Here is a 25,423-nt window from a genome sequence, read left to right as displayed (position 1 = left end):
TTCACCATCATTTTCAAAGTTTAATTCATTACATTCACTCCACAGGATCCCTTTTCTTTTCTGCTCCCACCAACTTTACTTAAAAAAATTAATTTTCACCACTCCTTCCATCTTCCTGAATAAATATACATACATAGAGAGAGAGAGATTATCTTGTCCTCTTTCAATTTTTAAATTTTTTTCATTACACATTAAACAGCATAAGAAAATCTCAGAAACAGAGAAAAAAACTATTTTATGATTAAAAAACAAGTTGTGAAAATTGATATTTTTATATTTTTTCTCCAAAATGTATATATTGATATATTATAATTGTATGTTTGTTTCTACATCTCTATATTTTTGCTTTCCAAAATAAATAATTATTAAAATGATTGTTTCTTGGGAAAGAAATTACTGATAACAAAATAACATTAACAATAATAACAACAATAATAATATTTTACATGATAGACCTGACCCTGTATGCCACATATGCTACTTTATCATAAGTGTTGTATGACTTTACAGATGTAGAAACTGAGGCTTATATAAGTTAAACAACTTGACCAGGGAAGAGATGCAATTACAATGTAAGCAGAGGCAGTATGTTCCCTAAATAATTACTGCTAATCTTATACCCTTTTAGTATATATGCTACATTTCTTAATTTTCTACAAAGGATAGTATTTTCATAATTAGTATCTCTGTCTATTCCAATTTGTATACAGAAGGATTTCTTAAGAGATATTTATTGTAAAGATTCACAGAAAGATAAGGGAAATAGGAATAAGTTTCCATAGCTACACAATCATAATCAAACAGAGTGTTCAGAATAAACATTAACCTTATTGACCAAAAATAATTTGCTTTCGAGGATGATTGTGTAGCTATGAAAACTTATTCCTATTTCCGTTACCTCTCCATTAATTTTTACAATAAATATGTCTTAATGAAAGGGGAACCAAAAAAGAGCCCAAGTAGCTAAGAAAATCTAAGTGAAAAGAACAAAGCTGGAGTCATCACACTACCCAACTTCAAACTATACTACAGGGCTACAGTAACCAAAACAGCATGGTACTGGTTCAAGAATAGACACATAGACCAGTGGAACAGAATGGAGAGCCTAGAAATAAGACTCCACATTTACAGCCATCTGATCTTTGACAGATCTGACAAAAACAAGCAGTAAGAAAATGATTCCCTATTTAATAAATGGTGCTGGGATAACCTGCTAGCCATATGCAGAAAATTGAAACAGGACTCCTTCTTTGCACCATATACAAAAATTAACTCAAGATGGATTAAAGACTTAAATGTAAAACCCAAAAGTATAAAAACTCTGGAAAACAACCTAGGCAATACCTTTCAGGACCTAGGCACAGGCAAGATTTCATGACAAAGATGCCAATAGTAATCGCAACAGAACAAAAAATTTACAAATAGGATATAATGAAACTAAAGAGCTTCTGCACAGCAAAAGAAACTATCAACAGAGTAAACACATAAGCTAGAGAATGGGAGAAAATTTTTGCAATATCTCCATGTGACAAAGGTCTAATATCCAGCATCTATATGGAACTTAAACAAATTTACAAGAAAAAAACTAACAACACCATTAATAAACTGTCAAAGGGTAGGAACAAAGATTTCTCAAAAGAAGACATACAAGTGGTCAACAAACATATGAAAAAAAGCTCAGCATCACTGATCATTAGGGAAATGCCAATCAAAACCACAATGAGATACCATCTCACACCAGTCAGAATGGCTATTATTAAAAAGTCAAAAAAAAAATCAGATGCTGGCAAGGTTGTGGAGAAAAAGGAACACGTTTAAACTGCTGGTGAGAATGTAAATTACTTCAACCATTATGGAAGACAGTGTGATGACTCCTCAAAGACCTAGAGGCAGAAATACCATTCAACCCAGCAACCCCATTAATAGGTACATACTCAAAGGAATATAAATTGTCCTGTTATAAAGATATATGCATGTATATGTCCATTGCAGCATTATTTATGATAGCAAAGACATGGAATCAACTTAAATGCCCATCAATGAGATAGACTGCATAAATGTGATACATTATACACCATGGAATACTATGTAGCCACAAAAAAGAACGGATGCTGTGGGAGGCCACTATCCTTAGAAAACTAATGCAGAAACAGAAAAATCTAATAGTATGTCTTCTCACTTATTAATAGCAGCTAAATGATGAGAACACATGTACACATGTAGGGGAACAACATACACTGGGTCCTCTTGGAGGGTGTGAGTTGGAAGTGGGGAGCAGATCAGGAAAAAATAGCTAATGGATGCTGTACTTAATACCTGTTTGATGGGATGATCTGTGCAGCAAACCACCATGGCACGTTTACCTATGTAACAAACCTGCACATACTTCATAAGTCCCCCTGTATTTAAAAGTTGGAAATAAAAAACAATTAATTATAAGTCCTAAGGTTTGAAACTGCTGCATGTACTAACAATGCCACCACATTGATTGGATTTTTTTCTGTATTTTTTTCTGCATCCGATTTTCTTTAACTGATAATTGACTTGCATTAAATTTTTCAAGTGATGATATGGCTGGGTTAATCCTCCACTAAATAGATCACCTCCCCTCTATCATATAGATTGATACTTTGTGGTCTGGCATTACTCACTGAAAAAAATAGTATTAGACTTATATAAAACAACACATAATATGACAGTGAATATATTTTGTCAATTTTTATTAGAAGAGAAAAAAGAAGAAACTATGCACATAACATTAATAAAGGTACATAAAGTTTTGTACATGCAATCAGGAAATAAAGTAAGATCAAACAATGAGCTGGATCAAAAATTCTAGCAAAAACAGTATATGTAGCTCTGAGTCCTTCAATCCTGTTTACCGTATTTTACTGTCAAATCTCCCTTTCGTATAGCATAATCCCTAGGGCTAAATAGTTACTTTTTGAACTAATGAACATAGAGGCAGTGGAGAAAAGGAATAATGAGAAGTAATTAACAATATTTGTCAACTTATTGGAAGTGGAGGAGAGGATTCAGAATTCGACATTTTAAACTTGATGTCTTACAAGTTTAGATTCAAGAGAACAGAGCAGGCAACAAAAATAAATACATGAAAGTGTCCATAGGAAATCTGGAATATGTCTGTTTGATTCTTCTTCCACATGCCCATCAAAATCAAAACTTCTCTGATAAATTAACATTTATTTGTGCCAATTCCAATGTGACACATCATTTTCTATATTTTAAAGCATTATAATAATTAGATTTATGCTTATGTATTATCTTCTTAGTATGTTTCTAAGTTCAAGTATGTTTTGCTACATACTGTGGTTCTTTTCCTGGTGGTGCGACCCAAACCTTCATTCCTGAAGTGTCTGGGCTATTTGTAGTCCTGACTTCATTGGGCTGTTGTAGTTTCCCATTGACTTTAATCACAGGGCATGGTAGTATTAAGCGATGACCTGATGAATCTCCTGTGTTCCATGCTTACGCTTCCTTATTCTATTGTGGAGTAGTAGACTGATTTCATCTTGATAGTCCAGGTCAGTCACCCCAGCCAACAATATGACTTTCTTCTTAGCATGTGGACCTAAAGGTAGGAGGAATCCAAAGTGTCCAGGTGGCAATCTTAACTTCCACTTTAATGGAATCATTGTTTGCCTCTCCTGGTGGCAGCATTCCTCCCTCTGGAACTAAGACCTCTAGGCCAGCAGAACTTAGTGTCATGGGAACAGGAAGCAAAAACTTTGCTAGTGGATCACTAGGGGTGATGCTAAGTGGTGCCACTTCCACTTCCATCTCTTGATTCCTGGACCTGTGAATCCTGGCTATGGGAGAAACCGTACCATGTATTGGACGCTGATTTAGAGCATATGTGGCCTTCTGAAGAACTTAGCCCCAGCCAGGCAAAGTATTGTCACCTAGTTGGCATTGTAATTTTGACTTCAAAAGGCCATTCCACTCTTCTATCAGTCCAGCTGCTTCAGGATGATGGACTATATGGTAAGACCAGTGAAGTCCATAAGCATGAGTGTGCTGCCACAATTCTTTATCTGTAAAGTCAGTGTCATGGTCAGAGGCAATGCTGCATGGAATACCATGAAGTGGTAGGAATGTGTTGCCTCCAAAATCCAAAGAGGCACACTAAGCATTTTTCTTTCTGGGTTGTAAGAGGAGCCAAGTGCAGTAACTTATCCTTCACCTTAGAAGGAATGACTCCACAGGCCCCACACCACTGTACTCCTAGACATTTTACTCAAGTGGAAAGTCCCTGAATTTTAGTTGGAATTATTTCCCATCCTCTGGCACACAAATGTCTCACCAATGAGTTCACTGTGTTTGCTAGTTCTCCTTCACTGGATCCAATCAGCATAATGTAATCAATGTAATGGACAAGTGTGATATCTCATGGAAGTGAAAAGCAATCAAGTTATCTTCCAAAAAGATTATGACACAAAGCTTGAGACTTGATATACTCCTGAGGTAGGACGGCAAAGGTATATTGCTGGCCTTTCCAGCTGAAGGTATATTGCTTCTGTGGGCCTCATGAACAGGAATGGAGAAAAAAAAGGCATTTGCCAAGTCAATGGCTGCATACCAGGTACCAGAAGATGTGTTAATTTGCTCAAGCAATGAAACTACATCTGCTACACTAGCTGCAATTCAAGTACCCACTAGGTTAAGCTTACGATAATCCACCGTCATTCTCGAAGATCCAACTGTCTTTTCTACAGGCCAAATAGGAGAGTCAAATGGGGATGTGGTGGGAATCACCACCCCTGTGTCTTTCAAGTCCTTGATGGTGACACCATCAATCCCTCCAGGGATATGGTATTGCTTTTGAAGTATGATTTTTCTAGGTAGAGGCAGCCCTAATGGCTTCCATTTGGCCTTTCCCACCATAATAGTGCTCACTCTACCAGTCAGGGAGCCAGTGTGGTGGTTCTGCCAGCTGCTAATTACATCTATGCCAATTATGCATTCTGGCATTGAATAATTAACCACAGGATAAGACTTTGGACGCATTGGACCCACTGTAAGTCAGACCTGAGCTAAAGCTCCATTAATTACCTGACCTCCATAAGCCCCTACTTTAACCGGAGGACCACTATGACAATTTGGGTCCCCTGGAATCAATGCCAGCTGAGGGCCAGTGTCCAGTAGTCCCCCAATTGCCTGATCATTTCCCTTCCCCTAGTGCACAGTTACCCTGGTCAAAGGCCAGATTTTTCTTTGGGGGGGGGGGAGGATGGGAGAAAGATTAACAGCATAAATTGTCACTAGAGTAGTGAGATCCTTCCTCAACGGGACTTGGCCTTCCCTTCATTCTAGTGTCTCTACATCTGTAAACAGGCTCAACTCTGGAAATTGATTGAGGGACTGTGATTCTCTGTTTTCTATTTCAAATTAGTCTTTTGTCCATTCAACTTGGAAGTTTTCTGCTTATATAAATTAAGTAGGAATGCAGTAGGCTTCCTATCAATTTCATTTCCAGGAACACCATGATTAATTAGCCAATTCCAGAGCTCTACATGAGTCAGACTATCCTGAATGTTGTTTTGCCTCTGCTGTCCATTTCAGTAGCTATGTCCAGCTTGCCTTTGATGGTTGAGTTCCACCACTTGGCCCCTGCAACTTAGGGATTCAATTATTCCCATTATACTCAAATTTTGTAGTTGAGTGACTGCAGTTGCCACTGTTAGATCTGACATACAGAGAAGAACAATTATAATATTCTTCAAAGATGGAGGTGCCACCCTCACAAATCTATTTTGCAAAGCATTGGTCAAGGGTGTATCTTCTGGACCATCCCAGATGGGATGAATAGGTCTAAAGTGACTAATCCTCTCCACCATCCCAATCTCCCTAAGCCTTTGGATCCCTTCCTCTACACTAAACCAAGAGAGATCAGGCATTTCCAGCTTGCTCACAGTGGACCATCTCTTAATTAACATTTCAGCTAACCAAGCAAATAAACTATTAGAACCTTTTTTAACTCCTTGAGCTGCAACATTAAATGCAGAATCCCTACTTAGTGGCCCCAAATCAATAAATTCAGCCTGATCCAAATATATGTTCCTTGCACCATTATCCTACACCCTTAATATCCATCCCCATGCCTATTCTCCAGATTTCTGCTCATGTAAATTAGAAAAATCAAGCAGTTATTTTTAAGTGTAGCATACTTGCTCATGGGTCACACTCTGAACCTCACCTCTAGGGGCTTATCCGGACTTTAGTATAGTTATAGGTCTAGAAGCAATCAGGGGTGTTTGGGGTGGCTCCTGGGGAGAATCAACATTATCTTACCTGGAAGCTGCCTCAAGAGAGGCTATCACTGTTGCCTCAGGCAGCACAGGATTTACCACCTCATGCAAAGGTGGAAAGGCTGATGGCAGCATGGGTCAGGGAGGGGATGTTGCCACTATTGTGGATAGGGAAGCTGTTGCTTCTGGCAAAAAAGTTTCCTCAGAGTTTACAAGCTCAGTGTCCCCAGCTTCATCAGGGTCCTTCCACACATCCCCATTCCAAGTTTCAGGGTCCCATTCTTTTCCAATCAATGTCCTCACTTTAACAGAAGACGAGGCTGGTGCATGCATCTTTCATTGCAGGTCAGCCACTTGCATGATTAGAACTCACATCTGTTTTTCCACATTTTCAGCTCTTTCTTTACAGGAGATAAGACTCTCACTCAGGGCAATCTTAGCAGATTTAAGCTCAGTATCTGCTTCTGAAGCCGGGAGTTAGAATCCCTAAGTTCATCATTTTCTTTCACCACTTTTTCCAGTGAACTTAGGAGCAACCAACCAACTTCATTTTGTTCTTTGGTTCTCCATATATAGTCAGAGGTATTATGTGTAAACTCACTAAACTCTTTGCCTTTCATAGGCAGTGAATCAGAAGTGTCAAATGCATTTATTTTGTGTAACTCTTTAAACAGTCACACAAAGGACTACCAGTGTTCTCCATACTATTAGACATAGAATCCTTAGCATTTTGGGTCTATTCACATTAAGCAGCCAACTCCAGAAACCCCAAAACCAATGAAAGACCTTCATCCTTAATATTATGTTCCTCCAGAACAACTCCTAGTAAAAAAAATCTGTATTAGTTAGGGTTCTTTAGAGGTATAAAACTAATAGGATGTACATATGTATGTATATAAAGGGGAGTTTATTAAATAGTATTTTCTCACAGGATCCCAAGGTCTGATAACAGGTCATCTGCAAGGTGAGGAGCAGGGAAGCCAGTCCAAGTCCCAAAGCTGAAGAAGTTGGGGTCCATTGTTCAAGGGCAGGAAGCATCCAGCATGGAAGAAATATGTAGGCTGGGAGGTTAAGCCAGTCTAGACTTTTACGTTGTTCTGACTGCTTTATATTCTGGTCATGCTGGCAGCTAATTAGATGGTGCCCACCCAGATTAAGGGTGGGTCTGCCTTTCCCAGTCCACTGGCTCAGATGTTAAACTCCTTTGGCAACACCCTCACAGACAAACTCAGGATAAATACTTTGCATGATTCAATCCAATTAAGTTGACACTCAGTATTAACCATCACAATACACAATGAAATATGACTGAGGCATAAATAATAATGAAATCCTACAATTTGAAACAACGTTAAAGACCTGCAAGACATATGTTAAGTGAAGTAAGACAGTCACAGAGAGACAAATACTGCATAATTTTGCTCCTATGTTGAATCTCAAAAAAAGTAGAAATAAAATTGTTGATATTGTAGAAGCAAAGAGTAGAACGATAGTTACCTGAAACCGGGAGCAAAGAGGAGAGGGAGGGTTGGAAAAACATTGGTCAAAAGGTAAAAAGTGACTAAGGAGGGATAAATTATTGTGTTCTACTGAACAGCAGGGTGACAGATGGTTATAGCAAGGTATTGTGTATTACAAAATAACTAGAAAAAAAGACTTTTGAATGTTTTTACCACAAATAAATGATAAATGTGTGAGGTGATGGATACATTATATAACTGATTTTATAATTGCCCAATGTAGATATGTATTGAAACATCAAATTAGACTTCATAAAAATGTACAATTACAGTATGTCAATAAAAATAATAATTAAAAAATATAATGTGTGTGCATTGCGGGGGTGTATGTGTCTGAGCACTGGCCCACTTCCTATTTTATTCTGCTATTTTGATTGTTTTGTTTTATTTTAGGCAATTGTTTTTGTGACTTTGTTACGATAGAGTCTTTGAGTTCCTGTGTTACCCCATACATAAGTATGGCAGACTATGAAACATAAATTTATCTTCAGACATTAACCATCTCATCATATTTTAACTCTACTGATCATTTTATTACTATCAGATGAAAAAGTTTATTACTAAAAAAAACTTTTTGATTCCTTCCAAAACTAATGCCTAAATAACATTTGTAATGGTTATGTTATCTTCAAGCAATACTAAATATGCAGATTTAATTTCTTGTTCATTTATGGTTTTATCTCTATTTTTTTGGCACTTAAAAATGTTTTTAAAAGATATGCAACTGCAGTTCTGAAGAAGGAAAATTAGTATTTTTAAACCTCAAAATCTTATAATCTAATTGTCCCAATGGCTACAATATAGACCACATACACACACACACATAAACACACACACACACACACATATCAGTTTCTAGAGCTTATCAGTTTACTGGATGAACATTTTCATTTTAATTTTATTCCACTTAATGAACATTTTAGAGTGATGGCATAAAATAAACAGAATATGAACATTTTCAAAACTCTTTTGCTCTGTTAAGTTTATAGTTATTTTAATAGTCTGTTCAAAGTTCAAAGACATATTTTCTTTAAATGAAAATCCCAACACAATACTTCAAGGAGCATATTAGGAGAAGTACGTAGAGGGGAAGAAAGCCCTTTGTTACAGGACTATTGAGGATTGTTTTCCATATAAAATTTACTGTGAAATGAAATGAAAATTATTCCTTTATGATCAATAGGATCATTACATTTTAAGATAGCAAGCAGTAAAAGTTAGATGAGGTTGTTCTTATTTTTTCCATGTGGCAGATTCAGTGTATTAAATGCAGCACTGAGTTGATTCTGGGGCTTACTTTAAGCAGCTAAGTCTAGAGAGTTGGCTGGTTGGAGATATTTTTAATAACATAACAGGAGATAGTCTTTGAATAATCCATCATAGGTCACTTTTATGTATTTCCTTTTCATTTTTTTTCTCTGTATCATCTGGGCAAATAAATAATAAATCAGCTTTGTTTCCTTTTGTCTTCTTTTTTCTTTATTTTTTCCCTCCCTCCTTTCCTTCCTTATAATTTGTAATACTAACCCTTTATTTTTATAATCATAGGCACAATTTAGGTCCAGATTCTGACTGTTTCCTCACTTTACTGATTTTAGGATTAAAGCATATAAAAGTATTCATGGGACTGAAAAATTGTTTAATCCTAATGTCAATATATAAACATGGAAAAGTCTCGAGGTGTTACCTGAATCTGATAGTGGCAGTTAAGAAGTAGGTCTCTGGTTTCCCGATGCTGTTTTTATTTTATTTTATTTTATTGATGCAAGCCATGTTATTTCTTATGAATATCTTTTATATTTTTCATATCTGTATATTCTTTATAATGACAATTTAAATTACTATGGTTATAAATTAGTACTAGTGTTAATACTTCCTGGAACAGTAAAAAGAGATAGAAAAGATATGTGACATACAAATGAATTGAAAATAAATTACAGAATATTTTTAAAGCCATACATTTATCATTCTAGTGTTGCACAAACACGAAATCTATGTAAACAATAGGATTAGCATGAAAACTATGTAAACAAGAAGATTAGCATATTTGCCCTAGATCATTTTTCCCTTTTGTAATGACTGACCAGTGATGAGTGTCTTGGCAATACATACATACACACACACACACACACACACACACACACACACACACACACAGAGCATTAGGCCATTTGCATTACTATTAAGGAATACATGACGCTGGGTAATTCATAGAGAAAAGAAGCTTAATTGGCTCATGGTTCTTCAGGGTGTACAGGAAATGTAGTGCTGGCATCTGTTTCTGGTGAGGACCTAAGGAAGCTTACAAACATAGCAGAAGGCAAAAGGGGAGCCAGCATGTCACCTGGTGAAAGTAGGAATAGAAGAGAAGGAAGTGCCACACACTTTAACCAGGTGCCACACACTTTAACCAACCAGATCTGGTGCGAACTCATTCACTACCGTGAAGACAGCAGTAAGCCATTCATAAAGAATCTGCCTTCACGAACCAAATGCCTCCTACCAGACCCAACCTCCAACACCGGGGGTTACATTTCAACATGAAATTTGCAGGGGACAAACTTGCAAACTATATTTGAGAGTCGGGGAAGTGGGAAGAAGGGGGAAAGAGGGAGAGGAGAGAGAGAGAGAAAGAGAGAGAGAGGTGAGAGACACAGAACAGCAGACAAGATGGATATTAAACCACTTCTGTTCTTCAAAGGCAAATCACCTCAGTGCACACCAATCAATGGCATCCTCCCACTTCTGAAAGCCAACCAGTGGAGAATTCCCTCCAATAAACACACCTCTTAATGCCGTTCATCTATGCTTCTGTAAATGATGTCTACTCATTTTTACTTATGAAAGTTTACCATTCCCTGATCTTCATGCTTACCAAAACCCTATTAAAATCAGCAGTCTTCTCTGATTGGAATACTGTGATTGAGCTGCATGTATCCAACTCTATATAATAAGCATGTGACTTACTAGAGTAAGTTATAAATTCAGCTTTATTTTTTCATTTTAGATACTCAACTGTGGTCTCATCATTTTTTCACAAAACTGGAAATAGAACTGAAATTATATAAATATTCCTACATTTCGATATTCAGAAGGACATATTAGACTCCACAAAATATACGGGCTTTTACTTAAAGGCAAAGAATGTGGTGTTGAAAGATAGCGTGCAGGAAAGCATTGACGGTCCTTAAAACTTCTCCTGAGTAAGCTTCCCAGGGTATTTATTAACACATGGTCTGCCCTCTATTTTAAAATTAATCCCTCAAGATTTATATGTAGAATTTTGGTTTTTGGAGGAGACTAATGCAGAATCTTGTAACACAGTTTTTATGTCCCTTTAGTCATGCAATCAAGCCAAGACTTTCTAGCCACTTAGATCAGTTGAAAACTAAAGAACAGAAATTATAACGAACTGTCTCTCAAACCACAGTGCAATCAAACTAGAACTCAGGATCAAGAAGCTCACTCAAAACTGCTCAACTACATGGAAACTGAACAACCTGCTCCTGAATGACTACTGTGCACATAACTAAATGAAGGCAGAAATACAGATGTTCTTTGAAACCAATGAGAACAAAGACACAACATACCAGAATCTCTGGGACACACTACATGCCCACAAGAGAAAGCAGGACAGATCCAAAATTGACACTCTAACATCACAATTGAAAGAACTAGAGAAGCAAGAGCAAACACATTCAAAATCTAGCAGAAAGCAAGAAATAACTAAGATCAGAGCAGAACTGAAGGAGATAGAGACACAAAAAACCCTTCAAAAAATCAACAAATCCAGGAGTTGCCTTTTCGAAAAGATCAACAAAATTGATAGACCGCTAGCAAGACTAATAAAGAAGAAAAGAGAGAAGAATCAAATAGACACAATAAAAAATGATAAAGGGGATGTCACCACTGATCCCACAGAAATACAAACTACCATCAGAGAATACTATAAACACCTCTATGCAAATAAACTAGAAAATCTAGAAGAAATGGATAAATTCCTCAACACATACACTCTCCCAAGACCAAACCAGGAAGAAGTTAATCCCTGAATAGACCAATAACAGGCTCTGAAATTGAGGCAATAATTAATAGCCAACCAACCAAAAAAAGTCCAGCACCAGACAGATTCACAGCCGAATTCTACCAGAGGTACAAGGAGGGACTGGTACCATTCCTTCTGAAACTATTCCAATCAACGGAAAAGGAGGGAATCCTCCCTAACTCATTTTATGAGGCCAGCATCATCCTGATACCAAAGCCAGGCAGAGACACAACAAAAAAAGAGAATTTTAGACCAATATCCTTGATGAACATTGATGCAAAAATCCTCAATAAAATACTGGCAAACCGAATCCAGCAGCATATCAAAAAGGTTATCCACCATGATAAAGTGGGCTTCATCCCTGGGACGCAAGGCTGGTTCAACATACGAAAATCAATAAATGTAATCCAGCATATAAACAGAGAACCAAAGACAAAAACCACATGGTTATCTCAATAGATGCAGAAAAGGCCTTTGACAAAATTCAACAGCCATTCATGCTAAAAACTCTCAATAAATTAGGTACTGATGGGATGTATCTCAAAATAATAAGAGCTATTTATGAGAAACCCACAGCCAATATCATACTGAATGGGCAAAAACCAGAAGCATTCCCTCTGAAAATCAGCACAAGACAGGGATGCCCTCTCTCACCACTCCTATTCAACATAGTGTTGGAAGTTCTGGCCAGGGCAATCAGGCAGGAGAAAGAAATAAAGGGTATTCGATTAGGAAAAGAGGAAGTCAAATTGTCCCTATTTGCAGATGACATGATTGCGTATTTAGAAAACCCCATTGTCTCAGCCCCAAATCTCCTTAAGCTGATAAACAACTTCAGCAAAGTCTCAGGATACAAAATCATCGTGCAAAAATCACAAGCATTCTTATACACCAATAACAGACAAACAGAGAGCCAAATCATGAGTGAACTCCCATTCACAATTGCTTCAAAGAGAATAAAATACATAGGAATACAACTTACAAGGGATGTGAAGGACCTCTTAAAGGAGAACTACAAACCACTGCTCAATGAAATAAAAGAGGATACAAACAAATGGAAGAACATTCCATGCTCACGGGTAGGAAGAATCAATATCGTGAAAATAGCCATACTGCCCAAGGTAATTTATAGATTTAATGCCATTCCCATCAAGCTACCAATGACTTTCTTCACAGAATTGGGAAAAACTACTTTAAAGTTCATATGGAACCAAAAAAGAGCCCGCATTGCCAAGACAATCCTAAGCCAAAAGAGCAAAGCTGGAGGCATCACACTACCTGACTTCAAACTATACTACAAGGCTACACTAACTAAAACAGCATGGTACTGGTACCAAAACAGAGATATAGACCAATGGAACAGAACAGAGCCCTCAGAAAGAATACTACACATCTACAGCCATCTGATCTTTGACAAATCTAACAAAAACAAGAAATGGGGAAAGGATTCCCTATTTAATAAATGGTACTGGGAAAACTGGCTAGCCGTATGTAGAAAGCTGAAACTGGATCCCTTCCTTACACCTTATACAAAAATCAATTCAAGATGGATTACAGACTTAAATGTTAGAGCTAAAACCATAAAAACCCTAGAAGAAAACTTAGGCAATACCATTCAGGGCATAGGCATGGGCGAGGACTTCATGTCTAAAACACCAAAAACAATGGCAACAAAAGCCAAAATTTACAAATGGGATCTAATTAAAGAGCGTCTGCACAGCAAAAGAAACTACCATCAGAGTGAACAGGCAACTTACAGAATGGGAGAAAATTTTTGCAATCTACTCATCTGACAAAGGACTAATATCCAGAATCTACAATGAACTCCAACAAATTGACAAAAGAAAAACAAACAACCCTATCAAAAAGTGGGCGAAGGATATGAACAGACACTTTTCAAAAGAAGACATTTATGCAGCCGAGAGACACATGAAAAAATGCTCATCATCACTGGCCATCAGAGAAATGCAAATCAAAATCACAATGAGATACCATTTCACACCAGTTAGAATGGCGATCATTAAAAAGTCAGGAAACAACAGGAGCTGGAGAGGATGTGGAGAAATAGGAACATGTTTACCCTGTTGGTGCGACTGTAAACTGGTTCAACCATTGTGGAAGACAATGTGGTGATTCCTCAAAGATCTAGAACTAGAAATAACATTTGACCCTGCCATCCCATTACTGGGTATATACCCAAAGGATTATAAAATCATGTTGCTATAAACACACATGCACACGTACGTTTATTGTGGCACTATTCACAATAGCAAAGACTTGGAACCAATCCAAGTGTCCATCAATGATAGACTGTATTAAGAAAATGTGGCACATATACACCATAGAATACTATACAGCCATAAGAAAGCATGAGTTCATGTCCTCTGTAGGCACATGGACGAAGCTGGAAACCATCATTCTCAGCAGACTATCACAGGGACAAAACAAACAAACAAACACCGCATGTTCTCATTCATAGGTGGGAATTGAACAATGAGAACACTTGGACACAGGAAGGGGAACATCACACACCAGGACCTGTCGTGGGGTGGGGGGAGAGGGGATGGATAGCATTAGGGGATATACCTAAAGTAAATTATGAGTTAATGTGTGCAGCACACCAACATGGCACATGTATGCATACGTAACAAACCTGCACGTTGTGCACATGTACCCTAGAACTTAAAGTATAATAAAAAAAAAGAGAAAAGAAAACTATGAATAAAGTAATTGACCTTGTGTGCCATTGTGGAAGTTTGATTTTAAACATCATCATATTATGAATCTCACAGCCTTTAATTTAGCCAAGAGTAAAAATACAAAAAACAAAAAAAGGTGGATCACGCCTGTAATCCCAGCACTTTGGGAGGCCGAGGCCGATGGATCACGAGGTCAGGAGATCAAGACCATCCTGGCTAACATGGTGAAACCCTGTCTCTACTAAAAGTCAAAAAATTAGCAGGGCGTGGTGGTGGGCGCCTGTAGTCCCAGCTACTTGGGAGGCTGAGGCAGGAGAATGGCGTGAACCTGGGAAGCGGAGCTTGCAGTGAGCCAAGATCACACCACTGCACTCCAGCCTGGGTGACAGAGTGAGACTCGGTCTCAAAAAAAAAAAAAAAGAAAATATAAAATAAATCCTGACTTCCTTGAGAAAGAAATATGCATATATTTATTTTAGATAGATTATAGATATATATGCAAGCAGTAAAAATTAATGAACATTTTAGAAGGAAACTTACAAAACTATTTTTAGAAACAGGTGGGTATTTTTATAAAAGGGCAAAAAATAGCATTTACTATAAAGAAAAATTAATTAGATCACATTAAAGTTAAGCACTTTATAAAAAATTAATATCCTTCAATTATCAAAATATATCCTTAAAATAGCAAAAATGAAAGCCACGAAGTTGAAGCAGATATTTGAGATACAGATCTTCACGTTTCTCCAATACAGAATATATGGACAACTGAACTTTTTAATCAATAAAGCAGGCAATCAAATAGAAAAAAAATCTATCAAAACTGAGGAAATCAAAGAGGAGTGTCTGTGTGTGTTTATATTTTCAATTATATTAGTTATCAGGAAATCGAAAGTTAATATACTACATTCATATAAAAATGAAAAAAAAATGACAACCAAATAGTGATGAGAGTGTTGAGGCAGTAGGCCATTTTTCACTACTTTTGTGTATGCAAATTAGTTTTACACTGTTTATAAAATTCTTTGATGGTATTAACTGAAGTTGAATATACTGATATTTTATGACTCAGTAATTACCTAGTAGATATATTTCTAAGATGTGTATATATGTTCACTGATTATAGATATATTTCTGCCTGAAAAGTGTATTTATATTCACCAAATGACATATTCAAGAATGTTCATAAAGACACTATTTGTAACAGCCTAAAATGGAAAAGCACAAAGCATTAACAATAGAAGGAATAAATTGCTGTACACACCAGTGTACACTTTATGCTATGTTCATATTTCTGCACGCATGTGACATTTCAATAAAATTGGTTTTTTCTTAAACATACAATTTAACTTCTTTTTGTGATTATGAATGGCCTAAGAAATCAAAATCCAAATACAAAGTTAAATTTAAGTAGCCAGAGCCCAGTGCGATATTTTATGGGGTGACATTTTGAAGCAGCAACTCTAAAAGGACATGAGATGAATCTTTACAGCTAATAATTATGGTACAATTACTTCTGTCCTTGCCAATAATTTTAGAAATAAATGAAATAGTCTATTTTGCTAATTACAAAATGTCAAAATTATCCAAATGTTTGAAGTTCATCTTCTTTTACTTTTCTGCTAAGTTATATTTTATATTTGTCAAAATCCATGATATTGTAACTGGACAGCCACTAATACATATTACCTAATATTCCTCAAATGGGCAGAACATGGAGCGAGTGACTTGGGAAATAATATGGCTATTTTTTTCTTACAATATAAGCTAAAATTAATTTTCTTAGGATTCTTTGTTTCCAGAATATAAAAGAAAATCTTTGAAAGAAGCTCTATGTATCAATGTAGCAATTTAAATAGTTGATCATTTAAAAATATGTAATTACAGATTCTAGAACTTACTTCTTCAATTGATTATTTTTTAAACTTATAATTCCTTACAGTCATTGCACAATTCTTCAAAAATTTATATGCTCTGTTTATAAAATTATTTTAAATATTATTTTAAAATTCCATCAATTCACATGGAGTTTTTTTGTTTGTTTGTTTGTTTTTTGAGACAGTCTCGCTCTGTCGCCCAGGCTGGAGTGCAGTGGTGCGATCTCGGCTCACTGCAAGCTCCGCCTCCTGGATTCACGCCATTCTCCTGCGTCAGCCTCCCGAGTAGCTGGGACCTACAGGTGCCCACCACCACGCCCAGCTAATTTTGTTTTTGTAGTTTTAGTAGAGACAGGGTTTCACCGTGTTAGCCAAGATGGTCTCGATCTCCTGACCTCGTGATTCGCCTGCCTCAGCCTCCCAAAGTGCTGGGATTACAGGCATTAGCTACCGAGCCCAGCCAAAGGTTTTTTTTTTTTTTTTAATATCCCCAAATTTGTAATATCAACTTGCAATTTTATCTTTTCTTGTATAACTTCATTTTGGTGGCTTGTGACTTGGTAATCTCCTACCAATTCAAGACGAGTATTAATCAGTATTAATTTTCTTCTTCTTCTAACCTAAAACTTGACATATGATATCCTAAGGGGATTAGAAAAGTTTCTTTATCAGAATTTGAAATCATCCCTTCTTTGATCTTACGGAAAAGGTCTAACAATAGTCTTTAATGTTATATCACTTTGATCTGGTAATTGTATGTGGAGCCCTGTTTCAATGAAACAATAAGTACAATTTAGAGATTCTAATTTATAATTTATATCACATTTTATTTAAGTATGAGTGTAAACAATCTATAAAATCCTGAAAATGAAGTTTATTTTTTTACAATTTAATTAATGGCTGATAACACTATAAAAGATTGATGTAAACACAACTCCACGTTACTCTAAGTCCATGGCTTTATCTTTTTTTGGTGCTTTTACAAAATCACATTCAACATATTAGGCAGTGAATCCCTCATTAGCTTTGTCTAAATGAAACAGAAAAATATTTTAAAGTACAGTAGTGAAGTGCATGGGATTACTGAAGCTTGATGAATTTAACCATTATTCTTGTTCTATGTGAAAATTTACTCAAAATGATTTCTTATAGTCCTTGCAGCTGTATTTTCCAGAGTTCTACTGCATAAAATAGAGTCTCAAAGGAGAAACACACACACACACACACACACACACGAATTAAGATTAGGTGTGATAGAAACATTATTGTTAGAATCAGTAAATACATGTATATAATATTAATTATATATTATATATCCATTATATTATAATGGATATCATTTTATATGCATATATACATATAATATACATTATAGACATTTATATAATATATATATATATCATGAGTAAAAGGCACTGATAAAAAGAACATACCCATGTTTAATAAAATTAAAAATATATATCTTTTCTAGTGGAAATAAGATAATATATCTAATATTTGACTCAGAGTGTATTCAACCAGAAAATTAAGTCCTCATTCCACTACTGAGCAGGTTCAATCTATATACTATTCACCCACTGTTTTGGACTATTTATGTTCCCCCTCTACCAAATTCCAATGTTCAAATCCTAACCCCAGTGCGATGTTATTAGGGGAGTGTTTGGGAGATAATTAGGTCATGGAAGTGGAGCCCTTATAAATGAAATTTAGAAAATCTCTTATTAAAGGGACCCCCAGCTCTTTCTTTTGCCTTTTTTTTTATATATATATATGAGGATACAGTAAGTTGGCAGTCTGCAACCTGGAAGAAGGACCTCAACAGAAACTGACCAGGCTGGCACTCTGATCTTAGGCTTTTAGCCTCTGGAATGTGAGGTATAAATTTGTATTGTTTATAACCATCCAGTCTATGGTACTTTGTTATAGCATCCCAAACTAACTGAGACACTTATTTTCTGACTCTACAGCTATTACACTTAAGAAAAAGCAAAAGGGTAAATAGCATCAGGAGGGCTGATGATACAAATTATATTCTAGTAGATATCATACTCACATGGAAATAATACAGACAGAAACAGGGTAATATCTTAATAGAAGAGTATTAAAGATGATAGATAATTCATGCAACATATTGATTGAGTATAAAATAAAATAACTCAGATCTTAGTGCTGAAACACTTGATAAAAGTGCTACCCTACAATCACTTGGAAGACATATTAGATACCTAATTAACTTTTAAGTTTGGAAAAGAGGTCAGAAAAGAAAATTTTGATAGCATGCGTCACTTGGTTTTCGATAAGTTTGTCAAGAAAAATAGGGGTTCAAGACAATAATAACTAGTTTGAAACCACTGATAACAGAGAATGACTGAGTTCACAAACTCAGTGAATACCCGGGGACTACCTCAGAAGCGGGCAAAATATCATGGAAAGGTATCATGCGTTCCAACAGTCATGTAGAGATTAAGCAACTGAAGATCATAGAGAAAAATGGACAGAAGCTTCTTTAAAGGATGATCTTTGGAAACTAATTCTTTTGATTGTCCACTAGGGTTATGAGAGTGGCCAAACACATGAGGCCCGACACTGGGCACAAGAGATAAACAGTAATTGGTCAATCACACATACTCACATCGTAGAGGAAGAGAACACCATGTCATGTAGGTCACATAAGGTTTTCACTCAGAAACAGAGTGAGCAAACACGGTCTTTGAGAAGAGCTTTTGTAATGACAAGAGGTTGAAGTTGCCCCTGGTTCCCACAGGAGGATGTGATTGGCTTGTTTGAATAACTGTGTAGGCTGGCAGGCAACTGAAGTGTACTACATTGTAATAGTCCCTGTATCTGGAGTGTTCTTGGTCAGCGGGATCTCATTCATTGGAGTAGAGTGGAAGAGAGGAGTTGCAAACGGGTCATTTGAAGACCTCCCAGCTTCTACTGTCATGACAGCATGTAAATTGTAGGCCTTAACTATAGACTTCACACCACGCTAATAAAGAACATTCTGTACTCAACAGGATTACAGTACTTCTATGGACCAAGGACTGGTATGTCTGGAATTATGCTGTGCCAGTTTCCATGGTAAATGGGATGTATCAGTGGGTAGATAACTTTCCATTTCATTTTTAAACATCCAGATTAAAAAGAAACCACATTGTACAATTGGCTTAACCTATAATGTAGATAAATCTACAATGTAGATATAATATAAAAATACTTCATTGTCCAACATGATGATTACAAGGCATCACCCAAAAGGACTGGACTTTGATCTTGATGATGTAACTATGTGAATTCTTGAGTCACTTCTGAAAGAGTTTGAGTGCAGTTTATTACCAACTAGAGAGTGAATTAGGCTTTTAATGGTCTCTAGTAGATACTAGTGATCTTCACAATTACTCATTTCCTCTTCCTGTTAAAGATAGCTCTGGCATATGACTTGTTTCAGCCAATGAAATACGACAAAAATGTCTTATGCGGCACAGTATTTTCTCTTTACTCTTTACTCTGGTAATAAGATTCTGTATATGATAAAAGCTCAGTTGGATGGAATGTTTCAGTGCTTCATGACCCATCCTGGTAACCCACCCCTGCTTTAAGGACAACTGTTGTAAACATTTTCAGGCATAATGGCATGGACAGCTGCATCACTTTTCCTTCTGCAGACAAGTAGTAGATCTATAGCTCATTCAAGACCTAATTTTTGTCGTTTTTAAAAAAGTAAAGTTTTAAGATTTAAAAAATGTAAGGCTTCATTTTTTTTAGAAATAAAGTGTTCTATGAATTTATTTCAAATAACTTTTCAGAACCACTTTTATACCAAGGAATATAACAGAAATGTACACTTTTGCTCAAAATCTCAGTTGCTTTGGGGTGAGGTAAACACTCTCAAGTTTCTTTTTTTTAACTTATAAGTTCAGGGGTACAAATGCAGGTTTGTTACATAGGTAAACTTGTGTCATGGGGTTTGTTGTACAGATTATTTCATCATCTGGGTGTTAAGCCTAGTACTCAATTTTTATTCCTGATCCTCTCCCTCCTCCCACCCTCCACTATCCAAAAGGGCCCAGTGTGTGTTGTTCCTCTCTCTATACTCATGTGTTCTCATCATTTAGCTCACACTTATATAAGAACACGCAGTAATTGGTTTTCTGTTCCTGTGTTAGTTTGCTAAGAATAATGGCCTCCAACTCCATCCATTTCCTTTATTGATATATAATTAACACAACTGTATGTATTAGAAGTGTACAATTTGATAAGTTTTGATATATGTATACACTCCTGAAACTATTATTAACATAAAGAACATATTCTCCACCCCCAACAATTTTGTTGTCTTCCTTGTATATGAGTATGACAGACACTGTGAATGTTACCTTCTGAAGTCAAATCATACATGATAATTAGATACAAGACATTGAATATTTTTATTGGGTAGCAGATAATTTTCCTATTGATATTCTTGAGCTTTTTTCAGGAATGTCTTTAAATCTTAAAAATTGTTTGCTTCTTTCCAATCTGATTTTAATATTGTGCTAGGCAGAAGCAGAAGAGCATTGTCTAGGGTTAATTTTTCCTAACGATGGAGGCAAGATAGTCTAAGTACTGTACTTGCTCCCTCATGAATGACTCCCACTCTGGTGAGTGATAACAGGCAATGTCTTTGGCACTTTGTAAGCTCCATAGATTATTTCCCCTAATTATCTCTGTAATTCCTTCCATGTCTTTGGGTAGTTTCCTTCCACGCCATGCACTAATCAACATTCAAATGAATACTTGAAGGTACATTTTAAAGCTCTTTGGTGTTCTCTTGGGAAGTAGCCTATTTCCTAGTCTTTCCTGGAAATTTTGGTCACCTTATTCTGCCCAGATGTCTGTCTCTGTCTCCTTAACTAAGGGATACTTTCTGGCTCCACTTGGATTCCTGCTGCCTGTCCCCTGAGCCAAAGGCTGAAAATGTCTTCAGGCAGTAAACTGGGGAAACAGTAGGACTCATTTCGCTTCCCATTTCACAGCAATCGTTATCCTTTACTGCCTGATGTCTCATGTCTTGAGAGCCATTGTTTCATGTATTTTGACCAGACTTTTAGTTGTTTCATACAGAACAGTTAATCTTGTCCCTGCTACTGCATTTTGGCTAGAGCTGGATGTTATGATTATTTTTAATTACAGCATAATTAGCCTTTATTGATGTCTACAGGGAATATTATATTAGTATCAGTATGCTCAAAAATATATGCAAGACATATTTTAAAATTTTACATATAAATTCCAAAGAAGTTCTGAATACGGTGTGTGTGTATGCGTGTGTGTGTGTGTGTGTGAGTGAGTGATATAACAAGAGAAGTGTGAAATTAAACAAAATTGATTAGGATTCTGTGCAACTCAGAAAGACCAGGTAGCTGATTATACAATTATTGGCTGGGCTAGTGAAGTTTATGTTATGTAGGTACCACTAAGTTTTGGTTTTAATTTCACAAGACCACAGCTAGCATGAAGAAACCAGGATGCTACTTCTGTCATCCAGAGTTCAGTTTGCAGTTTTTGTCTCTTGTAACAGTGCTTCCACAGCCATCATTTTCTTGGTGCATGAGGCTGGTAATTAGACATTAAGACATTGAGTCCAATTTCTGCCAACACTAATTTCTGTCACAGCCACTTTAACTACCCTTAATATTCCAGAAATATGGATCTGCCTCATTTTAAAATATAATAGAAAATTTTAATTCAGAACTTTATCTTTAAGGGTGTCTAAGAAATGGAATATTTAGCTTTCCAACCATAGAAATACAAGGTTGTTACTGTCAATCCACATATTCATCACACTATATCACTTTACTCAAATTCTATTCATTGCTTTCTATGCGTAATAAATGTCCACCTTTACTATGAGATGAAGCCAAAAGGGAAAACCCATGCACCATCAGTTATAATATCTATCTCAAAGTTATAACCATTCTCTGCTTATTTGGCCAAAATTCCTCCTTGGCTTTCTGTAACCGAAAACTATTAATAGTCAACTATAAGAAATTCACCATATATAAAGTATTAAGGGAAAGTAATAGCAATATCTATATTCATAATATGACAAAAAAGAAAATATTCATAGGCACTGCATTAAGGGAAAGTCATAGGGGAATATAGCTATAGCTATAAATATAGATACATTTGAAAGAAAGGGAGAATATATTCAGTTACTAAAGTCATTTCAGTTCACAAGGCTGTTGTTGATATTTGCATTATCGTATTCTTATTCCACATATTCTGTGTTGCCTTTTCCATTAGACAACATTTCAGCACCTGAAATTTTATTACCTACTACTCTGAGCTATCAGTGTTTCTGCTTGTTCTCTGACTACAAGTTATGAAAGAATTGAACAATTCACCTGAGAATCCCATGTGCTCCAAACACACTCCTCTCTACCTACTTATGATGGTTAATTTTGTCACACTGATTTGGCTAAGAGATGTCCAGCTAGCTGGCAAAACATTTCTGAATGTGTCTTGAGAGAGCTTCTGGAAGAGATTTACATTTGAAGTGGTAGGCTGAGTAAAGAATATCTGCCTTCACCAATGTGGGCAGGCATCTTTTAATTCATTGATGATCTGAATAGAACAAAAGCAGAATAAACTTACTTTTTCTCTCTCCGCTTGAGTTGGGACATCCTTCTTCCTCTTCTCTTGGACACCATCTCTCCTGGTTCTCAGGCATATGGACTCAGACCAGACTTAGATCATTGCTCCTCTGATTCTCTTTGGACTCTGAAGTACACCTCCAGCTTTCTTGGTTCTCTAGGTTGCAGATGGCAGATTGTGGGACTTCTTGGCTTTTGCATCCATAGGAGGTGTGAGTCTATAATAAGCTGTATTCTCAGATGAATACAGTTGTTCCTTGATATTAATGGGAATGAATTTCAGGACCTCCCACAGACACCAAAATCCACAGATGCTCAAGTCTTTGATATAAAATGGTGTATTATTTGCAGACAACATATGCACATCCTGATGTATACTTTAAGTAATTTCTATATCTAGCACAATGTAAATTTTATGTGAATGGTTGTTATACTATATTGTTTAGGGAATAATGAAAAAACTGCATGTGCAATACAGACACCATTTTAAAAATATACATTTTTAGTTGAATCCATTCAGGCAGAATCCACAGATATGGAGGGTCATGGAATTAGTTCTGTTTCTCTAGAGAACCCTAATACCTGACGTCTTGATAATAAGAATTAAGCGTCTCACAAACTGCAATCAACATTATCTTTTCTTTTTGGTTCAATGACAGATCCAAAATGGAATGGTGACTGCATAGAACCAGGGTCAAGTTCTCTGGGTGAATTTCACCTCTGCACAAGAGCACAAATTTGTAGTAATGGAGAACAAAAAAGTGTTTGTGGATCATTAGGAAATTCCACTTAAAATCCTGAACACCAGAAAAATATGTGTGGCCATGGGAACAATAGAAACAAATATTGCCTAGAGAAAACATGTTCTAACCCAGAATAGTTGATTACCACAGTCCATACAAACAGATACTTGCATGTATCACATACCACAGTACAATATACTCACTGTTTGTAGAGAGGTATTGCTAAGACTTCACAAGCTCACTCTAACTTTACATGAAAACAGTTTATTCTGGCTGAGAAAACTATGGTAAAGCACATCCTTAGACACAAGCCACTCCATAATTAATGTTGTTATTAAAAAGTAAATTGTTAATTCAAAAATGATATTGTGTGTGATATCATAAAAGTGAATGAGGCATTCAATAAATCCACAATTAATAGTGCTTAGATCCCACCCTCACCCAGGGGAGGCAATGAGTGGTTGTGCTACCCCACCCAGGAAACTATGCTTTTTCCGTGGATCTCTGCAACCCGCAGATCAGGAGATCCCCCTCATGAGCCCATGCCGCCAGGGCCTTGAGTCCAAAGCACAGTGCTATGCAGATTCTCAGCAGCCTCTTGGCTGGAGATTGCCTAAGACTACCAAGTACCTGGGGAGAGGGGCAGCCATCATCACTGCTGCTGCCTGCTGCCTAAGATGACTCAGTTCCTGGTAGTAGAGGGAGCAGCTATCAGTGCAGTTCCAGTTCGCTATTTTTCCGCTGCTGGCGCTGGGGAGACTGGGTGGTTTGGACTTAGGAGGAATTACCCACAGCGCAGCACAGCAGCTGTGGCAGATGATGGCCAGGCTGATGATGATGATGATGATGATGATGATGATGATGATTAGACAGAGTTTTGCTCTTGTTGCCCACGCCATTGCAATGGCGTGACTCGGCTGACTGCAGCCTCTGCCTCCTGGGTTCGACCGATTCTCCTGCCTCAGCTTCCCGGGAAGCTGGGATTACAGTCACCCGCCACCAAACCTGGCTATTTTTTTTGTATTTTTAGTAGAGACGGAGTTTCACCATGTTAGCCTGGCTGATCTTGATCTCCTGTCCTCAAGTGATCCACCCGCCTCGGTCTCCAAAAGTGCTGGGATTACAAGCATGAGCGACCGTGCCGGACCCAGGCTGACTCTTTAGATCAGACACTGACCTATTCCTCCTCACCAGGCGAGACCTTCCTGTGGGAATTTTAGCAGCTCCAACGAGGGGTTTATGGGCAGAACTTTGATCTCCCTGGGACCGAACCCCTGGGAGAAGGGGTGGCCACAGTCTCCATCGATCAGTGGACTTAATCTTTCCCCCTGCTGGCTCTTAGGAAAACAGGCAGTCTGATTTAATGGGATTTCCCCTAGCGCAGTTCATCCCCTCTGCCAAGGGGCAATCAGAGCGCTTCATTAAACAGGTCCCTATCTTGTGCCTCCTTACTGAGACATCCCCAACGGGGGTCATAAGACACCTTATAAAAGAGTGTTCCCACTGGCATCAGGTCAGTGTCTCTCTGGAATGGAGCTCCCAGGAAAAGGCGGAGGTAGCCATTTTTGCTGTTCTGCAACCTCCACTGGTAACACCTCCAAGAGTGGGAAGGATCCAAGTGAATAGGGTCTGGAG

The 25,423-nt window shown here is 37.1% G+C and overlaps 1 long non-coding RNA gene across 1 annotated transcript in view; it reads right to left on the bottom strand.

The window, feature by feature from the left end:
* Nucleotides 1-23,144, bottom strand: part of LOC129529512 (uncharacterized) — a 125,255-nt gene extending 102,111 nt beyond the window's left edge. Inside the window, exon 1 of the long non-coding RNA XR_008675056.1 lies at nucleotides 23,047-23,144. This is a non-coding gene — a long non-coding RNA (uncharacterized lncRNA). The remainder of the gene's footprint in view (nucleotides 1-23,046) is intronic.
* Nucleotides 23,145-25,423: the final 2,279 nt, after the last annotated feature.

Source organism: Gorilla gorilla, chromosome 1 (genome assembly GCF_029281585.2).
Source record: "Gorilla gorilla gorilla isolate KB3781 chromosome 1, NHGRI_mGorGor1-v2.1_pri, whole genome shotgun sequence".
NCBI lineage: Eukaryota > Metazoa > Chordata > Mammalia > Primates > Hominidae > Gorilla > Gorilla gorilla.
Note: the sequence above shows the minus strand (reverse complement) of the source record. Positions and strands in the feature narration are given on the sequence as shown.